Raw genomic sequence first — 27660 nt, forward strand, 5'->3', positions numbered from 1 at the left:
GCCTGATGTATTATCTCAGAAGCCGATGAAACCAGGATTTACATTTCTGTTATAAAAGCACGTTAAATAGAACCTATCACAGCAGCACCAAATCTGGAAAACCTCCTTAGTCCTGGCTGAAAGGTAGGGGTTCAAACAGCAGACTCCTTCAGCCCTGTCCCAGCTTTTCACGCATCCTTCCGCATTTTGTCTGGAAACATGGGTTTCAGAGGTCTGTTGTAGACAGTGGGATAAGCAGCAGAGCTCTAGGTACACAAATAATCTGCATAACAAGGCTTCAGCAAGCAGATGATCCCATGGAGGCCATGGCTAAGTGTCCTCTGATGAGCCACTTTATCTTTTTATACCTGTCCAGAAAGCAGTTGTAATGTGAATTGGTATTTTCTTGACAAAAATTAGACATAATAGTGGGCCTGTGCTACCTTTAGTTAGGATGGACTAAAGCTTGACATTTGTTTGGGAACAGATGCCTCCTATTTGGAGAGTTTCAGGGACATTAAACACCAGCAATGGAGGTTCCCAAAGGGTCACAATGGGATGTGTTGGTGAGAGAGAGCTGCGCCTGCTTCTGTTACATGTGTAAAGCAAATACACACCCGCTCCATAAGCATTTTTCACACTCAATAACTTAAGATTCGACCTGGGAAAGTTCACCTCACAGCAAGCAGCAAGATCAGCCACTGTGGCAAGCAGCTACAGCCCTGACTTTGGTGAAGTAATCTGAAAGGGTTCCTTTAACTCTGGAGGCCAAGGTTTCAGCATCCCATTGTCTGCTAGTGCACACAACAACTGGAAAACCCAATGCAGATATATTCCGTGACCTCAGAGCCCTATCAAATCCAAGGTGCTTTCCCAAGCATTTTCAGCATGGCTTACACAAAACTGTGCTCCATCTTTGCTTGCCAAATAAGTTTTCCTGCATCTTTGCTAGCAACAAAAAACTCTCCCACAACAGTGACTTTCCTCCAACCTTGAAATATAAGAAATTGGAAGCATGATTCCATAAAGAGTGGGATAGTTGATACAACTTTCAATTTTAAAAGGATTTTCTCAATAATTAGTTTAAGTCTGGATCACTATTTGGTATTGAACACTGATGTGAAACCTACAGAGCATCTGCTTCTCTCCAGTCTGTGACAGAGCTGAAGCAGCAGTGTGGAGGCTCTGTGTGTCTTTGTCTGGTCAAGAAAGCAGGCACCAAAGCTGCTAGGAAAACTCAGTGTTTGCATCATCCATAAAATTGCAAAGATAACAGAAAAAAAACCCAAAACCCAACAATAACAAACCAAAACAGGCTGGTATTATCAGGGAGAATCTTACCAGAATGGCTTCCTGACGGCTGGCCAGCTTTGGTGAAATCCTGCTTTACTCTTCATTAATTGAGATCGTAAACATATTTGACTGTAAAACAGAACTTTGGGGCTATTGTTTCCTTTTTAAATTGAATCTTTTTTTGTGCTTTAATGAACAATAGGGACAGGAATGCCCTGTTTTCATTTTTTATTGTCTTTCTTTTAGCATTAGTGAAGTACAACAAAGAGAAGGGTGATGAGATAGTATTGCTTTTCTTAGCTCCTAATGCATATGCTTGTGAATGCTGGTATAAAGATATGTAGGCTCAGATAGTCCTTCCCTCATTTACACATTTCTCTTGACAGAAATTATAAATTCATCTTTGCCTTTGACTGGATTCCTCTATTTTACATTTCATTTCCAATGTGCTAGGGTTTTTGTCCTACTTCATGTTTCAGACCCAGCATCACTCTGTTTCTACTGACTCTGACACTGTCTCCCTTTTGTAGGTCAGAACCATCACTGGGGCACTGCTTAATGATATGGACTTTCAGTCTTTTGCTCCTTTGGTCTGCCTCACTCTCTCTCTTCCAGACATTGGGTATGAGCTCATGACACTGGGTCACAACACCACTGCATTAGTTGTATAGCAAAAATCTGCCACAATCAGCCTCATCAATGAGAGGATGAAGCACATGTTGATTTGAAGAGACTCTCAGTGTGACCTGTTGGTCATTTGGGTTCAAATGGGTCAATAGCTGCACAGGCCACTGCTGCAAGCGTTCACATTGCAAGGTCATGACAGAATAGGACAGAATCCAATCAAAAATGGATTAAGCCAATGTCTGAGAATCTAAAAGAGCCTTGGATTAGATCCCGAAGAAGTCTGTGTGGGTATTCCTTTGAAGCAAGAAGGGGTGGCTTCCTTCTCCCTACTACACAATGCAAATTCATGGCACATTGTGAATTTATTTTTATTTGCATCTCTTTGGGGAAAGTAGAGAGCTGAGTTTTAGGAAAACAAAAGTTTTGCTAACCACAAGCCTCTAGACAACATTGTTTTCACAGCATGTCAAAATGGAGATCAGTTGGTCTTTAGGGCAGTCATATGTTTGAAGAAATACGCAGAACCATTTCAGAAACTAACACCTGCTTGAAGAAATAGTACCTGTCTCACCAGTAGAGGAGACAGGAATAAAAATCCCCCCTGGATTTCCCTTCTCAGGTCCTTCTGAAATCCACCACACTTTAAATGAAGGTGTTCCTCTAGCACTGATCACACTTTATTCCCCCCAAGACGTGACCACCAACCTTTGTTGTTTCAAAGCTACAGGCAAAGCACCAAAGAAAATCTACTGCAAAGCTTTGTTAGTGAGTGGCTTTTGAGACTCACAGTACTTTGTTTTGTGGTTGCCAGATCTCTGTGCTTAGAGGTCATCATCATCTGCCCCAGATAGAACATGATTAATAAAGAACTGTTTTAATGCAATTTTCGCCGCTGACCTTAATTGCACAGGTCAGAAATGAAAGCAGCTCACCATATGCCAGACATTAAGGTCTCAAGCAATTCCCCAGCAAACGTTACACTCCCTGGATTGGATTGGAGCCCAGCCAGGCTGCGCTCATTGAAACTTATAAATTGCCTTTATCTTGCTGGCAATGTAAAATTAAATTGGTATAAGGGATATTGCATTGTTGATGAAGATGTACAAGGCAGAGTTAACTCCAATACAGTGAACTTATCATGAGATATGAAAAATATCTTAATTGTCTCAGCACCTTCCTTGCGTGGCCTTGAGGAAACCCAGTGTTCCTGAAAACTGCAGTACCATTAAAGGAAATAGTCTTTGCTCATTCTCTTCGTGTGTTTGAATTGTACAGCTTTTCCTATGCTGCTCGTGAATGGTAGAGTGCAGACCGGGATGTACAGCAGTTTAGGTGACGCTGTAGCGAGCTACAATTGTATCTAAAAAGTCCTTTTCTGGTGATATATTTATGGCCTGTAATTCTTCCCTTGCTACAATTCCTCCTCAAGCTTTATTTCAATCCATGCAGGATTTTGTTTGTCCATGCAGGGCTCGTTTTATCAAGTTTTCTCATCTCTAGTTATAATAAAAATTGCATGATGTAAATCTAGGAGCAGCAGGGAGTCATTGGCCAGAGATGAACTCCAGTGAACGTTAACCCTTCTGGGCTCTCTTTGGACCCAGACTTTGGAAGTAAATGAAAATGAAAATCCTTCCAGTAATTTTCTCTTCTCATTAATTCAATAAGAGAAATTAAAAACAGCCAAGACCTTTTGGGTCAGCGTGTCCTGATTCCCTTGTGTCAGAGTCTTTGTGGTCTCTGTTACATCTCTTTGAGAGAAAAGATTGGGAAGTTATTGTATTACTCACTTGTTACAGTCCTAGAATTATAACTACGTTAATGTAATTGTGCCAAACTGAGGCCGACATTTTCCCGAGAGAGGGAGTGAGGAAGAGTGTTCATACTCTCAGGGGCTTATTTTCTTAAATGGCACAGCTAAATAGAGACTGCTGAGCAGCAAAGCAGTGGGGGCAGACTGTTCAACCAGGAGGGACCATGGAGCATAGTAGGAAAACCCTTCAAAAATCCCAGGGGCCTTTCCCGCTCCTGTGATGGATGTGCAGGTAGTCATGGAAGTGTGTTGCACACATACAAGACAGGGCGTTGCCAGCAATTACTCACATGCCTGATCACAAAACTGGAGGGCTGTGTGTCCTGCTATGAGGTATGGGACTATAAGCTACGGGGCTCCAAGCCCTGGGATCTCTGTGGAAAAGGGCAGCAGGCTTCTGCCAGCTACACCTGCAGAGGGAAAACTAGGTTGGATGAGTGAGCTACAGACTGGACAGAGAGTTCTGAAAGCCCATCAGTCAGCCCAGTCAGCCGTCCTCGACCCTGGGCAATGTGCCATGTGGGTCCTTGATGGCACAATCGTTAAGGGATTTATGCCCTCAGCTGCCGCTCAGGTACTTGCCCACTGTCCTTGACATAAGAACTAGTCTCTCAGAGGATGTAAGGGTGGCTGAATTTTTCTCCTGTGACCCTGGAGAAGGTTTCAGCACCCTGAGATTGATGCTGCCTACAGTACTGTACAGGGAATGCAGTCAGTGCGCCTTGCATGCTCCTCCACTCCAGTATGGACCATATTCAGTTTTGGAGAGTTCCCACAGGACCCTCCTTGTGAGTTTGGGGCTCTCCTGAAAATTGGCAGCCCTCTAAGTGCCAACAGTAGAGCTGGTGCAGGGTCGGGAGGAGGAGGGGATATCCCACGAACCATCCATCTGGACGCAGGAGGAATCAATACCTTTCAGCCCCTAGGTGTTAGGGTGACAAGCTCTAACAAATGCAGCAGATGGGTATCTGGTAGAGAGTCTTTAGTAGGCTGGCTGAGTGCCTGACAAACCACAGGGAGAAAATCACAGTATTAAAAGAAGCCCCACAGAGAAATGCACTGAAATATTGCCAGCAAAACATCCGACCAGCTCCCAAAAGGGCTTCCCGCACAGTGGAAGTCCAACCTGCTGCCTCTTGCATCCACCCGCTCCTTTTTTCCCAACCCTGATGCCACGCAAGGGCCTTGGTGAGCAGATCACCAAAGCAGCCGGCACCCACCATGTCTCTTCCCATGTTCTAGCACCTGAGGGACAGAACAAACAGCATCCAGGTTGTACATGGGCCATGTCTGGAAGATTTTTAAAAGAGGAAGAGAGAGATATTTCAGCAGAACATATCTGTTAACCGGCTTCTTCACCTAATTAGCTGTGGAAAAGTCACCAGATGGACACAGATTTTAATGATGGCTTCATTCAGAGTCTTGGAGGAGTGGGTTGGATATAAGAGATAATTATCTTGACTTTTAGATGTAAAAGGCTTCTATTTTATTCTGCTTTTTTTCCATCTAGTTCATTTTTAATGAAAGAGAGGAACGGCAAAATTCAAAACATCAAATAAAAAAGGAAGGTTGACAATCCATCGTTTAATCTCTGCTTAGTGCCAGCCTGGAGTGACATTTCTAAGGATTGGTTTGATGGGAAGCTTGTTTGTTCATAAATTGCCACAAAATGGCATTCTGGGTTTAGCCAGGGACTTTCCCCCTCCTCCTGTTCGCTGAGAGGAAAGTTAAAGCGATCTGATTAAATGCTGTAGGGGGTGGAGGTGTGTTTCCATGACACAGAAAGAAATATGGGTAGGAAAAGCCTCTTTCACACCCATCCTCTTTCCTGCCCTTCTACCCTTGACGTACCTCTGCTCCTGTGCTGTGTTCGGCAAGGGACATCAGGATAAGATCATGAGAGCACACCCACCAGCCTACAGCTGCCCCAAATCTTGATAAAGACCTCGGAGGGCTAACGGGACCCTCTAGCACAGAGAGCAGAGCCTGTGTCCTCAGGGCAGAAGAGCTGCTACTGCTGGTGAACGGGTGAGGGAGGATGGAGAAGGCAGCAACCAGAAGAGCTAGATGAAACTGGGAGGTTACCAGAGGACAACTCCTCTTCATGGCTACAAAGGACAAAGGCAGCTTCCCTGCGTGCCATCTGGCTCCTGCAGCCTGTTTCTGGCTGCGGGTAGGAGAAAACCCAAGAGCGACTCAGAGCACTGAGCAGCTGTGGGTGTGAGGGGCAGGTTCACAGCATGTTTTCAGGAGTTAGGATTAAAGAAAAGTGAGTTTTACCAAATCTGCAGCAGCCGAGTGAAAATGTCTCCTTTAAATGAATGCTATGCATAGGTCTGGGGCATGCCCAGAGGTAATGTATACGGTATGCCTTTAGCTGTATTTATCTGGGTTCAATTGGAGCCTTGCAACTGATGGGTGGAAGTGGGTTTCAATGACAACCCCATTAGCAGCATGGGCACTCAGGCCTGAAAGGGCTGGATGCTCGTACGTGTCTCAGGGAAAAGCCTTTTCTGACCTCTGATTTGATTTTTGGAGGGGAATCTAGTCCTTTGCCAGCAAGTCCCTCCCATCTCCACCAGTGCTCCCTGAGCATCTGGGAGAAAAGAAGGAACACAAATTAGAATCAAAACTTAACAATTTCCCACATCTCTTTTGAAACCACTTTAATGGCTGGCAATTTGCAGTATGTGGCTATCAAATCTGGCTATTGTCATTCAAATTGAGTGCAGTCTCTAGGGACAAGCTTTGCTCTCTAGTATTGGAGTGAAGGGCTGATAGCAGTGCACACTGATGGAAATGCAATATATATCAAAGAATAGAGAAAGAAAAGACAAAAAGCCTGTAGTTCCTGAGAACTTACACAGGCAGCCGGGTAAGTGGATCATGTTATCCGTAATTGAAATTACTGAGACCTCTGAAGTCCATAAAATGAGGAAAGCACTTCAGAACAACATTCGTGGAGAGACTTTAGCATTCACCCTGCCTGGGGAGCCCACAAGACCAGCTTTTCACACAGAGCTCCAGCCCTCTCTGTGAAGCTGATGTGCAGATGAGCAGAAGAAAGTCCACAGAAATAGAAGATGATGGGGAAATTCAAAGGAGGCCACTCAGAGCTCTTGCAATGCCTCCCTTTCCTATCACATTTTCAGTAAAGAAGGAAAGGATAAAGAGGAAAATCTTTATTATTATTGTTACCATTATTTTACTACCATTTCCCAAATTACCAGCAGGCTTGTGTGGAATATGGCACTCTGAAATATTTAGGTCTAAACTCTCTCCCCAGGCCTTTGCATTAACTTCAGCTGAGAGTCTTCCTGCCAGCCTGAGCAGAAAGGGTTTGGGAGAAAACCTACAACCACAGGAAAAACACAACCCTCTGACTCCGTGAGCTGCTTGTGAATCACAGGAAAGGTCGCGGACCAGTTGTAGCTGTATCTATATACATAGGTAGATGTAGATACAGACATATGCATATACACTTGCATATAAAGCTGTTTGATGGATGCTGGATGGTATTATCATTGCTTTACAAGCGTACAAGAAAGCTGGGGTAAGGAAACAACTACCCTGTAACCAAAAGAAATTTCAGGGTGTAATTAGGGATGCGGAGTCGAATCAGCAAGTCTGGAACTAAGCAAGGCCATTGGGCTTGTACAGATTCTCCTATAAGAAGTGCAATGTTGAACACAGACCCTCACAAGCTCATAGCCTTTCGCTAGAGTAGTGTTTCCTGGTGATTTACTGCGGATCTTGTTTAACATGAGATCAGACACCATTTCCAAAACTATCAAATTGTTCTTGGCTTCACGATGTGGCTAGTTTTTTCATTCTGGTTTTCCTAGGGGCTTTATTAAAGTGTGAAGCTGCTTTCTGCATTTTAGATAGGAGGAAGTATGGTATTCATCATTCTGAGCTGCTGGTATTGAATGGCTGCCTTCACTTTTATGGAGCACCCTGAAATTTCAGCTTGTTTACGTATTTAAATAGCTGATTAAAAGGAGGTAGAGAAGTCTGTGTTGCAAAACTCTTTCAATACTTGCAAAAAATCTTAAAGAGGAAAAAAATGTCCAATGTGGAATAGATATGGCTTCAAGATTTAAAAAACCGAAATGCTCAGATTAGTGTAGGGTCTTTTCTGTTAAACACTGAGCATTGTCTGGATGAATTCCTTGAATGATCAATGCAGACTGAGGAATTGGCCATGCTGAGAAGGAATTGGGCGTGCTTAGACCTTCCCTAGCAGTGCTCAGACTCTTGCAGGATGTGACCAATGCCAATTAGAAATGCCATGGTCAGGCCCGGGTGACCAAACCATCATGAGGCTACAGCTATATCAGTGATGTTGCTTAGAGCAGGTGATGACCCAAGTACTTTCTTGTTTTAGCTGTGCTTTAATAATGCTTTTTTTCCCCCCCCATTCCCTATTTATTTACATGGAGTAAGGCCATTGGAGTGACAAGCTGAGTTAATGAGACAGTTCATCATTTCCTCTCCCTGTAATTTTAATTCAGCAGATTGTTGCCTCGCATCTGCATGTGTGTCGGTGCATCTCATGTTCCTCTGACACATCACCTTTCCAGGGCTATAATTTTTCATCTAAGATTATGGACAGGCATTTGGAAAGTGGCCTTGACCAGCAAGGCGAGGAGAAGTCGGATCATTTTTATGAACCAAGGGGTAGAGTGATCCATAAAATATATGTCAAATTAGAACCAGCGCTTCACTGTAAGAAAGACACCAATTAATGGATTCTGTGGGTTTGGATTTAATAGAGCAGAAGATTTACCAGCCTTTAAAAGCTTAATACCAACACCATTTATTGGGTGAAATCGTTTGTCAGTGGCTAAGAGCTTCCTGACTTCCCTAGTCCCTTGCAAGTGGCAACAATCAAAGCTACAGATATTGACAGCAGTATGCTGCTCCCCGCTAAAGAATATCTTAACCTTTTCCACAGATGGAGCATGAGTGCAGGATGGGATGCATTTTGTGTAAGGAATACAAAGAATTAAAATCAACGCAGATACAAATCTCTCTCTGGAGCTCTGTCTGGCTGTCACGGAGCAGGAATACACTAGCTTCAACGAGTATCAGGAGTGTGGTGAGCATCAGGTAATGTGTTTGGCTTAGTCAGGTGCTGCCTCCTCTTCCTTTTCCTCAGAAGTCTTTTCTTCCAGGTTACCAGCTCTTGGTCTTCATAGATTAAGTGAGAGCCATCATCCTTACTGCAGAACTATCATCTCATATGGGCTATGGAAACATAACGGAAAGTCCAGAACTACTGGGTTTTCTTGCGTCAGTGCAATAAAACCTGATATGAAGGGTGTCAGAAACCATCATTTCTTGTCTCCAGGTAGATCCTTTACCTCCCCATGACTTTGACTTGTCAGTAGGGAAACAGGTTATGCCCAGGTGGCACAGTATTTACCCAAGTTTATACAAAGGGTCTTTTTTCTTGGGTGTATTCAACACTAAGAACGACTTACAGTGAGTCCACAAATATGTCTTCAATATTACTGCGATACAAAGTAAACTGAGTTTAAAAATTTATCATGTGCTCTCTAATCTTCATAAACAAAGGGATTTGCCATGCAAGAATCTCTTAAGAACATTCTGAAATTACTACTTATTCCTTAACTGTATTATGTTTGTGTAAAGGCATGACTATATGGTTTCTCAGATAATATTCCAACATAAGAATGAAAAGATTAAAAAAAAAAAAACAACAAACCAAAAAACAAACAACAAACAAAAAAACCCAAAAAACAAAAACAAAAAAAACCCCAAGCAAATGGAATGTAAATACAAGAGAAAAGCAAAATATTTAGACTTTTGAAAATCCTCCAGGGCTGTTTTATGTGTTTTAGAATGGATTGTATTTCTCCTGCAAAACTTCTCTTGCAAACAAAAAAAGGAGAATTTTCAAGGATCTGAGGCTGCTTAAGACATTTAACAAAGAAAATCATGGTCATAAAAACACTGTCTGTGTTTTGCAGTGAAATACAGCTTGAGAAGACCCTTCCTTGAAGCTTTCCTTCAAGTGAAAACTCTCATTACCGTAACACTTCCATACCACCTATCAAAGAAAATGTCAAATGTGAATTCAGACCAAAGCAAAAGGTTCTTCAAGTAAATCTCTACCTGAGGGCACTCGAAGTCCAAATTTACACCACTCTTTAACAAAAGATAATGCGTGATGTTTCCATCGTCCAGGATGTTTGTTTACAGCAGATTCTAAAAAACTTTAACCAAGTTGTCTTCTGTAGCAAGATGTTTAGGTGCAAAGAGAAGAAGCTAGAGGTGTCTCTGCATCAGTCCTTTGACCTAGGAGAAATCTTCTGGGAAGAAACATAATGGAGAAAAATCTTGTTAAATTTCATATCTATGTTTGTGTAAGCCCCACTGATGGAAATGAGAATGATGGCTCCTCTCTAGAGGACTCATGAGCAGCGTATCATGTTCAACATTGTGTTCCTCAAAGAACTGTAGAAAATTGGTATTGTAATCTATTGAATTTGAGAGGATGTCTCCTGAAGGGGCAGATCACCATACAGAATGTGTTCTTTTATTATAAAGTTGTAATTTTATTTTACTGTTCTGCTAATGATGTACGATGAGTCGTGACTAGGGGAGCCCCAAGAAACATAATGATGGTTGTTTATTATAGCAATATTTAATATTCCATTAATACAGAATTGTTTTCACTGAGGACAGTGGGAATTCTGTTGTAGAGCAGGATAAAAAGAAGATGTATCTATGCCATGTGCTATGCTAAAACATATGCCATCGATTTCTTGCTTTTTCAAAACCAGCCTTGATTCAAATGGTTGGTTGATCTCCTCAGTAGTCAAAGAGGACTCTGAAATGTCCTCTCAAGGGTTTTCTCTTGACTGGACCAGAATATACCTGAGTAAAGTGCAAAAGGAAATGAGACGTTTTGAGGACCCAGTGGCAAGAAGCCTTTCAGTGGAGCTAGTGGTCCAGTGGAGAAGGTTTGGTGCTGAAGGATAAGGGTGCTTTCCAGAGCTGCTTGGTGGCACTGACCCACAGTACCATGTGGTTCTTCCATTTGATTTCATCTTTTGATGACTGAATTGCTCCCAGGGAAGCTCACTCTGTGCCATGCTCTGCAGGAATGAGGATGCTCATGAACGATAGCTCTCTCCACTGTTCACAATGTTTCACAAAGCTCTGCTCAGACTGAAACCCCCCCAAGGCCTATCCTACTCACTTGGCTGGAGGTGAGAAAAAGCGGCAAGGGATGGCGCCAGCTTCGCCATGCCACCAATCCCACAGGTCAGCTCTTCCCTCCAGCATCTCCAGCTCTGCTCCAGCAGTTGTGCCATAGAAGAGGCCCTGCTGTAACAGATCTCCTGCGGCTGTGGTGCTGCCATTGTCCAGCCTTTCCAACCCTCTCCATCTGTCCACCTGTTCTTACTCGTCCCCATGGATGGCAGAGAGTTTGGATTAAGAACTGCTGGGCTGGGAGGGTATAATTTATCTTGCATGATGATAGGGGGAAGGGGGTGGTGGGTGGGTTGGTAGCAGCCTATTCATTCCTTTTGGAGGACTATCAGAACTGCAGGAAAAGGGGAGGCATCCGCAGGCTGTGCCCACCACGATGCAGCAGAAAGAAGGAATAGCACTGGCATGTTGCAAGAAGTGGTGGTGCTGGAGTGGAGTTAGTTAGCAGGCGCTGTTAATAATGACAGCCACCTGTTTCATTAGCCATGGTTTCAAACAGAAAGGATGTGGTATGCAAATTACCATGCAAAGCGGGCTGGCAAAGACCAGATAGGGGCAGGGAGTTGCCAAAGGCTCTGATAGCAGCTGAAGCAACAGATGTGTTGCACCAAAGAGTGCCAGGAAGGGAACAAATGGCCATGGCTGGACTTCCCCTTGGGCAACGTACAACAGTGAAATTGCCATTTGGCAATATTTCGGTCAGGTCTTTATATGGGTAGTTGACCTTGATTTGCAAGGCTGATACGTCAGGTGCCCTCCAGCTGGCACCTGCCATATTAGCCAGCATCTAAAGACATGTCAGCACGAAACCCAGACATAAAAATTTATCCCAGTCTAATTCATCGAAGGGACAGGCGCTTATGGTGCACTAACATGTTACTTGCATAAATTGCAACTTACTTATAAGCTGTAAGTTTTGTAAGAGAGACAAAGGGAGCTAAATAACATTGAATAAATGCAGAAGTTCCTTTTCCTTCTAGCTGTACCAGAAGAGCAGTTGCTTCCCTTTGTCTGGAGGTGTGAGCGGTAAGGATGAGCAGTGGATGAATTTCAAAAAATTCAAAGCCTTGGCTTGATTCAGATATGGCACCCCTCAGCCGTATTGGCCAAGAAAACATGCAGAAGCCAGCCTGGCTGAATATCGTATGCCCCTGGAGCTCAGCTCCTAGTGAATGTGAACCGACTGTTGAAGGAGTTTAGGATGAGACTTGACTGAACCTCTGCCAAGATTTGTCAAAGGCTGAGATTTGAAGAAGGATAGCCTTTTGAGATTAAGAATAACTAGGCTGTGTTTCTGGCTCTGCCTCATACTCCTGGGGTGACCCTGGGCAAGACGTTTAATCATGCAAAAAGGAATACCAGCTGTATCCTTACTTTACAAGGCTGCAGGGGTGCTGAAAGGACAGATTAATTAAAGTTTAGGAGACTTGAACAGAACAATGACAAGCCCTACATAAATACCTTGTTGCCAGAGCTAATGGGAAATGCAAGCTGCAACTCTGTGTGAATTTCTGACATTACAGCATTTGCTTAGAGCGGCTTGGTGCAAAATAGACAACTTAGGCAAAATAGAAGGTTTAATAATTTCTATTAGGAAATATCAGCATGTTTTGTTTTGGTTTATTTCAGGTACTTTCTGGTTTTGAATTCCTTTTCCCAAGATAATCTATCATACCAGGGCTTTTAGGATGCCTTGTGGCACTGTAGTCAGAGAAGAAACTCTTATCTCATCTTGACAGAGGTGATTTGGCTATGTATCTCTGTGGTAATTGCAAAGCTCCTGAATGCCACCTTCTTCAAATCACTACAGAAGTCCAGGCAAGAAACTGCTGCTTGTGAGATCAATCTAAAATTTAGATTCAATTCAGCAGATTACAATATTTGATTTGAGGTCCACCGACACATCTCCTACAGGTTTTTCATTCTAAATTTCCCATCTCAGTAAAAACAATGTGTATATGAGGATGAATTTTTTTGGAAACCATATGTTGCTGCTACAAGAACACATTGGTGTCATACTGCTTTCTGGCAATATATGGCATATAGTGACTACTTCCATTTTCCAATTCATGCTAAAGCCCTTTATGCTGCTCTATCAGTATATTAGAGTAGAAAACCATAGAATTCCTTATGAACCTAAACTGATTTATAATATCACATAAAAGCTGAAATAGGAGAGGTTTTCTGCTTTCACTATAAACCAGGCAAAAATTGTTAATTCAGCCAAGTATTCCACCGGCTCTGTAAATAAATCCAAATCCCTCAATATAAAATGAAATTGATAGGTTGTTAATCTGTTAGAAATAAAATAATTGCCCCCTTTGTTTTTTGTATCCCTGACAAAAGTCTGAGGTTTGATAAATGCATGATAATCATATTGTAGGAACTGTTTTGTTCATCTCTATGTAAGTTGGTTGGGGAAAGTGTGGTTAAAAAAATGTGGAGAGAAAAATAAAAGAGATTTGTGGGAAGATCAGGAAAGCAATGTTTCACACGGTGAAAAAAATGGGTATTGTTCTACAGTTGACAGTGACTTCCAAATTACTCTCAACTTTGCCATGATAAAATCACTCAATTTCTTCCAAAAATAAAAAAAACAAATCCTTTTTGAAGGTAATTTACTATCCCATAAAAAACACCCAGCTCACAAAATCACATCATTAGGACCTTCTTGGAAAAAAAAAAAATTGGTTTTTTATGGGCTGTCATCAAAATGCATAATTTCAGGGGAAATGTGAACAGGAGAAATCAAAGAACTGTATGTTTTGAGTGAAGAAAAAGGAACTTTATGAGAATTTTCCCACCATTTCTCTGAATCTCTGTGATCTATCTGTTTGGTTGTCCGTATCCACCCTGAGTTTCCCATAATAAAGCAACAAGTTTTGGAGCTGACGTGTGTTAAGCTAACCTCTGCCGCATGTTCTGGTAGAAAAGGTGTTCTTTGTGGGAGAGGTGTGCTAAATTTATTATGTACCACCCAATTTCTGCTCTTGAAAAAGGTTGGACAGAGCTGTGCATGTATCAGAATTGGTAACATTCCCAGAGCAAGAGCAAAGCCGTCCTTATGAGATTTCGTTTTGCTTGATGATTTTATTGTGCCTGCATGCAGATCATTACCTGCATGTATATCAAAGGTAGTTTTTAAGGGTCCCTCTCTCCCTTGACTCTTCTCTCAGACCCAGCACTAGCAGGCCAGGCACATGAAGGTGTATTCCAGCACTCCTGAATGGGTGCAGCAGCATCCATCGCTTGGGGAAGGGTGGTCCATGTGGCTGGTGGAGATGGCAGCACAAAACTCTGCGCAGCTGATGTGTGTGAGACACGCTTTCCCTTCAGCTAGAGCTTTTAGATCAAGCAGGGCAAACAAGCCTTTTTTCTTTGGAGGGGATGGTGAAATTCATGATGACTTTAAGGAGGCTGAATTTTCACCCAGCGAACATTTTAGAGGTTACAATCTCTTCCTGCATGTGTCCATTTTTCACATTAAAACTCTTAAGCCAGATTCCTCCTGGGAGGCCTCTGGCTCCTGCGTTAGACTCTTTCTTGATCATAAGCTCCAAATCCTGCTGCTTACTCCAGACAGTATCTCATTTTTTGGCCGAGGATAGCGGGAAGCCTCCCTCTCCTTGTATGCAGGGGCAGAGGGATCCCTTCCTGGTCTCTGCAAAACGGCACCGCTCCCAAGGCAAGGGACACCAGCCCCATTTATGGGCTCCAAAGGACAAGGCAAGTCAATAGAAATCACAGCAGGCTTTTGTTCTCTGCGCCAACAAGCTGGAACCCACAACAAACTCCCCAAATGATGGAAATAATATTTGATTGCCCCCCTGGTCTCACCTGTGAGAGAATTCATTCGCTCATCTGGCAGCCCTGCCGTGTAGGCATAGCACCTTCCAGCAACTGCAAGGCAGAAGCAAGGCGAGGGTCCCTCCTCCTGCCATGCCTGTGCCAAGAGCGATTTTGGTGCCACCGATTGTTATCATATTTGTGCCTTCCACAGCTGATGCCCCGGCTTCTCCACTTCCACCCAGTTTCCCCTTTTCCCTGCTCAAGCCCATCAGGATAGGGGAGGGAAGGTGCTTGAAAATTCCCTTTGAAATCTTGCCTGTGAGGCACAGATTTATCAAAGCGGCGAAGCTGCGTGTGTGCGCACCAGCCCTGCCATCACATCAAAGGGAAGAACAAGAAGGAGTTTCAAAGGGGTGCCCTTGTTCCCCCTTCCCTGTTTCTACACGCATGCACACACGTGCACACACATATTTTCCTTCCTTTAGAAACTCCTGGGCTTCTGCCAGGGCTGCTCCTTACACTCTGCAGTGACAGGGGGGATGCACAACCCCTCACCGCAGTCACAGCATTCAAGGGGTTAACCAGGTAAAGTGCTGCACTGATTCCTGCTGTCAGCCCGGAGACTAAGGATGCAGTATTAACCAGCGGCTCAGAAATAACCCCTTAAAAGGGCAGGATTACCCAAAACCACGTCAGCTCCTCGGCCAAAAGACAAGAGTGTGTTGTCTTTAGTACCTGTGACAGCTGATAAAACAGCCTTTCCCCTGTGTTCAATAAAAGCAGCAGGCTGGGAGCCCCCTTCAACACCTTCATCCTGGCTGTCAGTTATGAAGTGTCCTGATACCGATAAGACACAAGTCAGGACAAATATTGCCCTGTTTTCTGGGGGGTGAAATAACGGTGTATGCAGTGAAGTGACTCGAAGCCAGAGTGACAGGACACCGCAGAGCTGGGAGCAGAGCTCCAGTGGGTATTCGCAGAGGGAGCCCGAGCTTCAGGCTCAGGAAGACAGAGGGATGCCTGGCCTCATTTATGGGCTTTGAGTCTCTTCACAGCCAGGATGATGTGGACTCTGGGCTCAGCCCTTCGATGAGGTGATTTAGTCCCATTCTGCCTCTGCCTGCGCTAGCAGTGGGTGACAGACACAGTGTGACTCCTGACCAACACAGCAGTCAATGACACCAACATTAGGGAGTGACAGAGGCTGTGTATGTAACACCAATATCATGCTCCTGCTCCCGATGATGTTCTGCCTCTGGCAGGCTTCCTCCCTCCTTTCAGAGCTAGGGCAATGCTATGCCCATCCCCGCACTGTTCCAGCAATGGTGAGGAAATGTGGGAAGCAAGCCATGGTCCTCCTCAGCCCTCTGCTTGAGCGGTCCTTCTCCACAGAAGCCAAGCATCGGAGCCGAGTTTCTGGCCATGGGTGAACAGCAGGCAGGCTGGGAGGGAGAGGCATCTGATAACCCCTGGGAGGGATTCCCCCATGTCCTACCCCAAAATGGGGTCTGCATCACCTCCTCATCCACTGACTTAAAAGCATCCAGGCTACTTAGTGCTGATATTGCAAAAGGTTGAAGCAATACCAATATGTTTAGGGCTCTAATCTCAGCCCACATGGCTGCGTTGAGCCAGCTGCATCCAGTGAAAGCCTGACACTTGGTAGCTGCGAAGCTGCAGTAGATCCAGCTGCCCTGGCCTGATGGTGCCCAGGGTTTTTACCCAGGAGCTCTGGCCAGTGCTGCTGAGTGTCTCAATCCAAACAGGAGCAGAGAGATTAACTTCAGGGTGGGCATTTCTGCAAAGCTGCAATCACAGTCCTTATTGTGTGTGTGTGGGTACCCACAGAGAGGTGGTATGCGAACCCTTAGAAGGATGCTGTCTGCCCTGGAGTGCTCTGGCTCTCTTTTAGAAGAGGTAGACAAAGTGCACTTCATGAAATGGGGCACTCAGCCTCTGAGCTGGTCACACAAGGTGACAGAAGAAGCGTGTGACAGGGTAGCAATGCAAAACTCCCTGCTCTTAGCCTCAACCACAACTCCCCTGATGCTTTCTTTGATAATTTACTATCCCACTAGAAGAAATACAAAGTTCACCTCCCTCCTACTTTCCTACAGCTGGCTACTTGCTGCGTTTGGAGATTTTCACCATGGCTGTTTGAGAAGGCACTGTTTTGAACCAGCTCTGCCCTGACAGCGATGCTTGGCTCAGCTTGAGCAATTTTGGAAACACTGCGCTACAAACCTTCTGCATTGCTTTGTCCCAGAGGCCCCACTGCATGAGACTTAGAGGAGACAACGCTGTCTTCCAGCCAGAGAACCTCCTGCTGGGGACACAAGGAGGAATAAATGGGTACCACATGTCCTGTGTTCTGACTTTGAAAACTTCTCCCTGTGCATAGCAACTTCTAGCACTTTCCTGGGCAAATGGATAATGCCTAGGGTGTGTGAGATGTTCACATATCCCTTGCCCCAGCTTTCCCTACTAAAGCAAGAAGAAAATACCTTTGGTAACTCTTTCACTGCAACTCTGAAAGACCTAAATAAAGAGCGCACATGTTGAATTTTGGTGGGTGGTAGAGTCTAGAGGTCCATAAGGCAAGGTCTGCCTGAACTGTACCTGATGATTATTCTTTTTCCTGCTAGTGTACTAAACTTTTTATGGATGATGGCTGGTGAGCTTGCAAATGTCTAGACATAGCGAGGCTGAAAAGCAGCAGCCAGTGGGGCTGCTACTGTCACCGCCAGATGACAGCTGCCAGGATCTTCCTTGGCTTCACCCTGTGGCCTCTTGGTGAACCTGCTTGCTCTGTTCTCCAGCCTTTTCAAGTTTTTTTCACCTAGCTCATCAACTGGGCTTGGTTAAGGGGGTCCAGAACTGGTTTAATGGAGAAAAGAACTTTGTGTGTTAACCTGCACAGCATTTGTGTTGCAAGAGGATATATCAGTGACATGCATTTGGGGCAGCACTGGCCTTCACTTCACAGAGGTGGTTTTCTCTCCATTGTACATAGTGCTCATAGAAATTTATTGGCAACTCCTCAAGAGTCTCTGAGCATCTTAACGGAACCTGAGGCCTTTTTTATAAATGTACCTCAATTTTATTTTTACATGTGTGAGTGAATTTCCAGCTCATAAAAGTGAAGACCTCCTCTTCAAAGTTCACACACGTACCCACTAAAGCACAAACCTGCAGTTTCATTCCCCTCAGGAATGGAAGTTTCTGACTCCTGCCTTGGCCATCTTTCATCACTCACCACCACCTCTGAAACTGTGCTGATGAACATCAATCCTGATCTCTGAGTTTTCTGCTAATGCCTTCCTGGGACTGTCCCCTCAGTGATGCTCAGCCCTGCCACGCTGCAGGACTCCCTCCTGCTGTGAGTCAGACTGAAGGCACCAGCTGGGCTTCTAAACTGGGTCCAGTTCAGAGCCACGTCTTTGTACATTAAAAAGTTTTTCAGCGTTGAATAATTGAAGGAAGACGTGGCTCAGTGTGGGTAGGGACTGAGAAAAGCTTCCCAGGGTGGGAATAAGGAGAGGGTCAGGATAGGAGTCTCAGGTAGCAATTCAGCAACAATGAGCAGGTATTTACCTCTAGGACACAATGTTTTCAGTCTATCCAGAGTTCATCATCGCATCTTACTCAGTTTCTGCCATGGCCATTATCTTCAAAAGACACATCCATCTGAGAAGGGTCCTCTTCTCCATAATCCTCATTTTTCTTCCTGGTTGTGGGCATCCTCCCTTAAACTTCAAGCATCTCTCCTCAGACCTCAGTTTCCTAACTAAGATTATTTATTGATAGCCTCTTTCTTTTCTTTCTACTTTTTCCCTTCTGGCTCCATGGCTCATCAATTAACTGGAGAGGGTATTGATCAGTAATTGTGTCAGGTTTCCCAGAGGTTTCTGGGAAATGCAGCTGCTGCTTCAGATGATTGCATATGCTCTGTCTTTGATTCACAGAGCACAGCTAGGGAGCATTCTCACTCAATGTGACTTAAACGAGCAATGAGCTCACAATTTACCCTTAGGAGGGTATTATTTGCAGCTCTCGATGGATGGGTGTTTGACATTAAAAAGAAAACAGAAGAAGCCAGAACCTAACAATTAATTCCCACTGAGCAAAATGGAAACTTTAAATTGGGGGAGTATGGCAGTCTGACATATGTTACCTTATAGCATTAGGCTACCTGGCTGGAAGGATATTTGTGTCTGGCAAACTAAACTTACAGTAGTAACATGATTTGTACCACAGTCTGATTTCACCCTCCTCCTTCTAAAAGCTCAGTAAATTAAGTTCATGTTTGTGCCACTCTGTGCTGCAAAACTTCTGCTGTAATCCCTACTGGGTCTCCCGGTGCTAGCACAGCACCTAAATTTGGAAATTATTTGCTTAAAGAGATCAGCTATTGATTAATAAGGGATTCTTTTCTGAGTCTTCATCTGTTTTTCTACATGATGGATAATTCTGCCCTAGCAAGCCTGTAATTCCCAAGCCTGGGATTGGGAAGATGGTGTTGACCTGTTCGGCATGTACATGTGCAGGTGCTCACCTCCTTTCCCATGCTGAAGCTCTGTTGACTGCAGTTGAGGAGAAAACAACGTGACATTGCTTTTTGCTTCTAGGATGATTTACGTGGCCTTACAGCCCACAATACATCTCTGCCCTGAAAGACATAGTATCTGTCTCACTGACAAATGCCAGCATGTGTTTCAAAGCAGTTAGGGGTGGGTGGGTAACAGAGACAGCAACATTGACCTAGCAGCAAACAGCCTGAGAAAGAGCTGCTTTATATACCTGAATATGGTAGATATTTCACCAGTGTCTCACTTGCATGATACAGTGATCAGCTCCCTCTGGCTCGCTACTACGTCAAGTTCAGCTGCTGGGCTGGGTGTTGTGTAGAGCTCCTGGGCTGTGCTGCAGGGAGGACTGAGCTGCCCAGACAGTGATGGGAGGTCTGGGACACTGGGGAGGCATGATGGCCAGTCAATAAGGGGGTCCATTCCCCCAGCCTCCTGCTGTCTCTGGCTGGTAGGCGATGTGATGCTGAGAAGGGGGCTAATGAGAAGCTGCAGTTTTTTGAGTGCCAGTATTTTGGCAGGTAGAAGAGGAATTGCTCTGTGTGCTCCTACCCAGCCTGCCTTCTGCCAACAGGAGATCTTCTTGAAGTCTCTCCTCACCCATGTTCTTCGCTAAATATTGCCGGAGTTTCCCAAAAGTTGCTCACAAATTAGTGAGAGAGAAATTATTCCTACTGACTGAGGATGGGACTTTGCCACATGGTCCTGTGTTTAAGATGAAGCTTGCTGCTCTTCAAGAAGCTGCTTGATCAAAAGTGGTTGTTCAAGCTACTCAGACTTGGGTCTTTAAACCCTTACATAAAACTTCAGGGAGCGTTTGCTTGAAATAAGCTCCCATCACCACTTGTGTGGTATTTCCACCCTGAAGGGTAAGAAAGAGGAAAGGGAAAGGGCTGCAGGAGGGGCTGGAAGGGTTTTAAGGGTCTCATCCACAATGAAAGCAGAGAGGCTGACGTGGCACCCAGGTATTTTTCTCGTACTATCCCAAACCAGCTCTCCATTCTCCTGTGTTTCTGGTATTGCCTCCTAGGGCTGTTCAAGGGAAGGTGAGTTCTTTGCTCAAGTCCAGTCCTAGTTTCATACTTCAATGGGAGTAACAAAAAGCTTGTCGGATGAAGCTTGTTTTCATAACACCCCCTGCAAGCATATGCCCAGCACACATGCAGGCACACATGCAAACACAAAGTCTTTCTCATCATCCCCAGCTCTGCAGCATCCAACTTCCACCACTGCTGGTTTTTTTCTCACTGTTTGTACATTGACCTGTATTCAATGCAGCATCCCTGCATGTGTTGTGTTTTTCACAGTAACTGTTGTACACATGTACCCACATGGATTATGCATGCACCAGATCCTCACAATTCCCTTGTTGTGTCTGGCACAAGTTCAAATGAGTTGAATTGGAAAGCGATGGCTTTTTCCCCTCTCATCACTACATGTAAATCTTCATCAGGTTGGTGACTTTCCAGCATATCACACCCACTGTTTGTGTTTTGTTTTGTTAATCTATTAGCTCAGCAGATAATCAGTCTTAGAAAGAATTAGCACTTTGATGATGCCCATTCTGCCTGACAGAGCACCTTTGTTGTTTTGTTTTGTTTTGTTTTTAATTAAGGTGACTAGTATTTCTTTCCATGAAGAGCCAGCCTGTGAAATTTCTAGCCAGCAGCGAAGCATCTTCTGTAATTCCACACACTGAGCATATTCACCAGCCTGTCAACTCTGACTGCTTCTCTTGTGCTACGGACTTTCACACCACTCCTGGAAAGCTTCTCAGTCCAAAGATGCCACCTGCTTCCTTGTGAACTGCTCCAAAAACTGTTGAGCCTGTCCTGTAGGATGAGTGGTTGTTGTGGGAGATGAACCAACATAGAGGACTGGAGGCTCGAATGTGGAGTCTCCTGACGGGTTTGGTTTGGGCTGTTCTAACTCCGAAGGTTAGCCCTTGGTTTTCAGGTCTGATGCCATGTTCAGCCATTATTTCCCAAAGTCCAGAGCTGCTGTCAGTGGGTTGAAAGGTGGTTTGAACAATGAACTGAGTTCCAGCCAGTAAGATACAGAAGGTTCAGACTCAGCCCACATAAAAATTTAGTCCCTAATTTTAAGACAAAAGTAGAATTATATTAAGCAGCTAAGCTGAAGAAGGGGCTTTATTTCTTCATAGCATCCTTGTACATATGCTGAAATGCATCACATCCATCACAGTAAAGAGCATATTTGCTTCAAGTAGTTGTGAATGAAAGAGGTGTGATGAAATCACCGTCAATGGTCAGGCTGGGAATTCATCAAGATGTTTACTGATCCTCTTAAAAACGTATCATTGCCTGTTGAATTGTGGAGCCTAATGGAAGGAAAATTAGTCGACAAAGTTGGTTTTATTTTCCCAGAGTTATAGACTTCATTGTATTTCCAATTCGCTGCTAAACAACACTACGAACCTACCTTTTGTTCAATTCGAAGCATTTAATGACTTCATAAAAAAAACAGGCTGTCGAAATTTATATCCATAAATTGTCATCTTTGCCTTATTTTCAATTTTCCTGTGAAGTTATTAAAACATTATGTGATCATAATATATTTATGGGGAGGGGGAAATGAGGTGTGACTCTGACTGAGGCACAATGATTTGATAAGAACTGTAAAGCATCAAGTGCCACTAACCTGTACAGAGGAAGATGTGTGTGTGTGTGTGTGTTTATACACTGAGTGGAGTTTTGAGTACATATATTCCATACTTGTTGCATGGAGTTTCTGTTCTTCCAACCTACATAAATATTAATGAGACTCAAAGGTATCAAACTCTGCTCAACAAGTTGAACTTAGACTCCTTCCTGCCTTTGAACTGCTTTGCCTTTTTCTTTTGGATACTGCATGACAGAGGATTGGAGTTTTAGAGCAAACGATGGTAGTGTTTTGCTGCTAACAAGCACAGAGCCCATTATTATTCCCTATGCCTTTATTTGCAGGGGAGAAAAAAAAAGAAAACTATTAATGGACGTAAGTAGCTTTCTAGGTTTCTGTTCCGCTCTGTCTTCTGTTAGGTTATACCACACGTTCCCTGTGGTATCTGAACTTCTGGCCTGTTTTGACAGCTGAATACAGAGCCAAACTTACCTTTGTAAGTAGGATGCTGAGCACGTTGACTGTAACAGCTCCAGACAGGGATCTTTTTTCTGCTGCATATCTACACAGTGTTTTGTTCAGGGCTCCTTGCCTAGGACTCCTATGGCTGTGCTAAGAGCTCCTAGTATGGCACTGAAGACAGACTTACAATTTAGAAAGACTGGTGCTCTCATTCTCTGGGCTTTCTCTCCACAGAAAGCAGTTGCTGCAGTGTGCAAGCTAAACACAGCAGGCAGGTCTGAAAGACATCTGCATTGAAACAAAAAGGGACCCCTGATCTTCTGACCAAAAAAGCAGTCCTGCTTTCACCCCAGTGTGGCACTGTTTTGAACGTATTATTAATTTCAGGGAAAAGTTGGACCTGGTATAAATCAGTGTAACCCATTGTCTTGAGCAGTGCTACTCCAGTCTCCAGCGGTCGAGAAATGGTCCAATCAAACTGATGGCATGTCAATATGAGTGATAGGAGGCGTATGTTTCTGTGTGCTAAAAGCAGCACAACACATTGCAAGGGATAGGAAACTGGAGCAGTTCCGACAGAGTCACATATGGCTTCACATATATAATGTGCAAATTCATCAGTCAAAAATATTGAAACACTTCATAAGGGTAAAGCTCTGCTTCTGTAAGGGCTGTGCTCCCACAGTCCTGAGGGGAGCCGAGCGGAATCAGAGCCAAGTGCTTGTAAAATCCTCCCACAAAAGTGTTTTCCAGGGTGGTCACAGGTGAACAACTTTCATCTTGTGAGGCCAGGATTCACACCTGGCTTTAGTCATATCCAGCTGAGTGACTGCCCCCCTCCTCCTCTGTCACATGCCTAATAGCTTCAGCCATCCTGGACTGGGAGAAGCCGCCCATGCTCAAGCAGACCTGTGATAGCAAAGGAGGCTGCAAGACAAGTGCCTCACCCTGTGTCTGTTAGAAGATGAGGAGGGAGGGCTTCATCATAGGTCTGTGGGCTGGTGGACTACAGCATCCTGCCAGTCAGGACAGAGGGCTTTTGACAGCGTGCTCCAGAGCTGATGTAAGGGATGCCAAAGGTTGTTGAAAGCAGGCACAGAGTTAAGCAGAAAATAGGCAGAGTTAAGCCTCCGTGCCAGAAGAAAGCCATTTCAGGTCAGGAATGAAGAGCCTTGGCAAAGCTGTGTGGGGAATCCAGCAAGGTATCTGCCCCCAGGACTCCTGTCTCCAATCTGCACTAATACTTGCCTCTTTCAGGGTTGCTACATCCAGTCATTAAAAAGAAGATGCAAAGAAAAATATATGCAGGAATTTTTCTGTCCTAGGTGTATCCCAGCACCATTAAGTTTCATGTTTGCACATCCAAACTGCTCTTCAGCACCAAGAAACAAGTGTCTGGGCTCACCAAAAGCATATGTTTGTCTTTCTGGAACCAGCACATACCCCATGCTTTGCAAAGCTTATTTCAATTGCTAATTTTGGGTTGACAAGATCCGAGGGGCTCCAGAGTGTAGTTCGCTGCATAGTCTGTGCTGAACTGACAGGCCAGATACACAGGGTCATATGCTGGCACATGGAAGAAATAACGAAAAACATTATCTACATTAGAACCATTTAAGATAACTCTGAGAGTCCTTGTCACAGACAGCTCCGCTCCTGCTGACTCTAACTGTATAATGCTAGAGCAGAAAGCCAGGCCCAGCATGGCTGGTAGGAGAGGGGTTTAATTATTTTCATTCTCCGTTTTCATTTCAGCCTTCCCAGTAATTTGCGTTGCCTTTGTTACCAGAACAAGGGAGACGATAGATATTTGCCTTGTAGATTCCTTTTAAAAGCAGTTCTTGTGCTAGTGACTGTAGCCTGCCTGACAAGCTGCTAAATCCAAAACCAACAAACCCACATAGGTTCAGCACTGAGCACAGACCCAGGGTGACTATTCTGGACCACAACCCTCTCAGGGCAGGAAAGGACCGCGGTCCTCTGGGCCTGTCCTTACTCTTTGTCAATGCAAGGTCAATGCAAGCCTAGCCTCAGGCATATATTGTTTTCTGTCATAGACCACTCCCTAGCAGGAGCTGAGCTGCACCGCTAACCTCTTCCCCCTGGATCACCAGAGATGCTTTTGATGGAGTTAGCTCCTGGTGACGGCCACGACAGCTGATTTGGAGGCAGGAGTGAATAACTACACTCTGTTACTGAACCTTGGTGCTTAATAAAACCGCATCTGTGTGTCGAAAAGGAAAGCAAATCGCTAGCACTAATAGAAGGGTAGATTATCTGAGACACTTCCAGACACCCAGGAGACCATCATGTTTTCCTGTTGGAGTTAAACTGATGGGTGTTGTTCCAGACTACACACATGGGAATGCTCTTTATTTTCATTTCCAGCTCAGAAAGCTTGTGCCCACCATTTTCTCATTGGGAAATCAGACCGTTTTCTGTACCTGCTTATAATAAAATAAAAGCGCGATAGCACAGCATAGCTTACATTCCAAACTGCTTGTGAACTTGGGAGTAGCAACTGGAAAACACTGGTATGTCTATTCCACAACCAGAAATCTGCGTGTCCTTTCTGCCTGTCCTTTGAGCTGGCCATAAACAAACAGGCTACGTTTCAGAAAACCATACTGACAAGGAGTTCTTCCTTCAAAGATACTGGAGTACAGCAGTCGCCAGGTCTTTCTCAGGGGCAGTGTCACATCTGGGGGAGGGCAGGGGGGGGAAACAGGTAGGTTTTTGTCATTAGCTGTCAAAATTGGGACAGAGGAGGCTGAGCATTTGGAGTAAGAGGTCATATAAGAATCCATGTGCACGTAGGTGAACCAGGAAAAAAAAAAAAAAAAAAAAGGAGGAGCTCCATCAGAATTGTTCCAAGACAGATCTCTTTTGTTAGAAAATATTGGGGGTTTAATGCAGAGATTACAGCATTAGTCTGTTGCTGGAGACAAAATATGGCTGTATACATTAAAAATATTGAATATGGCTGGCTACCGCATGGATACACACAGCTGATGTAGTCAGAATACATTCATTATTCTGGAAACACGGGCAGATTCTGCGCTTTGCTGCAATTTGCTGATGCTCTGCTTTTCATTCCATTTGAACCTGTTTCCCTTCATGTTAAATATTTTTTGAGTAGAGTTGGCTCTGGTGTTTGTAACGCCCTTAGTAGACTTTGGAGGTCACTGTAGCAGAGCAACTGGTGAAGACAGCAGAATTCCAGCAGCAATTGAACCGCTTCCATGAACCACTCTTCGTTGTGTCCTCTGGACATCTGTTGTGCTTCCTTAATAGGGACTGTTGGCTTTGCTCTTCAGGAGCTGAGCAAAATATTCTCGAGTTCAAAAATACTCTGAAGTTCTGGTTAAGTCAGATCTAAACACAGCTAACATCACAAGCAACAAAACAGTTTGTAAAGCTTTGCAGCTCTTAACATTAGTGTATGCCTACACTAACGAAGTGGAAACTCTACTGATTATCGACTGAAATTCCCTTTGCGCTTCTTAAACAGCATGAGTTTCACACAGCCTTAAATCCTCTCACTCCCAGGTGACAATGAGGAGGAAAAAGTGCTGGCAAAGGGAAAGCGAGAGGAGAAGGTGGATGGCTGCAGCGGGCAGGAGGTTTCCGTAGGGTGGTGGAGCAGCTTTCTGCAGCACAGGCACGGGCAAAAGCTGGCTCTTGCTTGACTGCAAAAGGCAGAGCCTTTTCTGAGCAAGAAGCACGGCAACACCAGGGCACAAAAGTCTTCCTTGGTAAGGCCCCAGCAACAGCAGGTCAATGCTTAAAGATGCTGGGTCCAACGACAGCCATGGAGCTGCTATTCCATAGCCATGTTGGATGAGACCAGCCAAGACCTTCATGTCTCTTGATACAACGGCAATATTGCAGGAACACAGCACAGTGATTTTGCCCAGCATCTTCTGTACACATCCTGAGCCAGGCAGGAGGTAGTTTCTGGGGAAAGGACATTATTAACGGTGCTTTCCAGAAGTTTCCGGCAGCTTTCCGAGAGAGTGAGTTGGTCTTTCACAAGAATTTTCTGCTTGAAAACGTTAGAGGCTTTTTTTCCCTACACCATGCTGCAGGCTCCTACATGTTATGTTGTCATACTTGGCAAGAGGACGAGGGGTAAGGAAGTGTTAAGTTATAATGTAAATTGAGTTTATTGCTGTCTGGCAGAATATTTTGGCAGCCTTTTGTGACAAAGCCTCTGCCACAAACGCTTTTTTGCATTTGGAACCAGGTCAAACTGTTAATCTTGGTGTCTGCAGGGACATGTACAATACTACAGCAGCTCCTACTGTCAGAAGACGGATGCATCCCTGGCTTCCCACCGAACGCGCTCCCTCCTGACAATGTTAGAGTCGATAGGTTTTGCTAGCAAGGAAAGTCATTGGGGTGGGAGGAAACGACCGATTCAAAGGGGTCTGCATTAAATAGCTGTTCAAACCACAATCTTTCCAGATTCTCAGTGTTTCAGGACAGGCACCACATCTTTGTGGAGGCCATCAGAAATGTAGCACAGCTAATTGCTAATCTGCCAATCTGCTATCTTCAAAGCTGTGGAGGAAATGTATCCCAGCCTGGGCCTGAGCGGTTCACGTTGCTGTAAGTCACGTTTTGTGTCACAGATTGTCATGGAAAGCCCTAATGCAGGGCACAACAGGAGGCTGGCCGGTGGGTCTAGCAAGAGGAAGGACTCATCCCATGTGTCCTCCTAGGAGGGCCTTCCAGTTCACTGTGTCTCTGTAGTATCACGCGAAAACATCCATTAGGTTGTAACGAGTGTTTCTGTCATGATCCATTCTCCATCATTTCAGCTGAGGAAGGGAGGGAGAGAAGGATGGTAACAAGCTGCACTTCTCTTTCGCTGGTCCCATGATAGTACCAGTTAAAATTAATGGGGCTATTGTGCACGTGCAAGCATAGGAGAGGATTTATTTGACAGAGATGCAGATGGAAGGGTTAACTGTATGCCTAAAATGGCTTCACTACTCAAATATTTTCTTGGAAAGCTTTGAAATGGTAAGCCTTTGTAGTTTTTCTTTTTTTTTTTAATTAACATTGATCATTGGCTGTACTAATTAATGCAATTACTTGGTCCAAAATAAAACATCCTATCAGATCTGTATCATATGCTAGTCCTCTCAGAAAAACAATTTGGGCAGAGCAGACTGAAGAAGTGGATTAGCCAAAAAAAAAACATTCCTGTTAAGAGAAATTATCATTTGAGGTTGTTGT

At 44.3% G+C, this 27660-nt stretch overlaps 1 long non-coding RNA gene across 2 annotated transcripts in view; it reads left to right on the forward strand.

Moving 5' to 3' along the window:
* Nucleotides 1-27660, forward strand: part of LOC308062063 — a 77399-nt gene that overhangs the window by 24991 nt on the left and 24748 nt on the right. For both annotated transcript variants that reach the window (XR_013927459.1, XR_013927460.1), the window contains exon 1: nt 1-27660. This exon is cut by the window's left edge and continues 24991 nt beyond it; it is cut by the window's right edge. This is a non-coding gene — a long non-coding RNA (uncharacterized lncRNA).

Source organism: Falco punctatus (genome assembly GCF_963210335.1).
Source record: "Falco punctatus genome assembly, chromosome: 4".
Lineage (NCBI taxonomy): Eukaryota > Metazoa > Chordata > Aves > Falconiformes > Falconidae > Falco > Falco punctatus.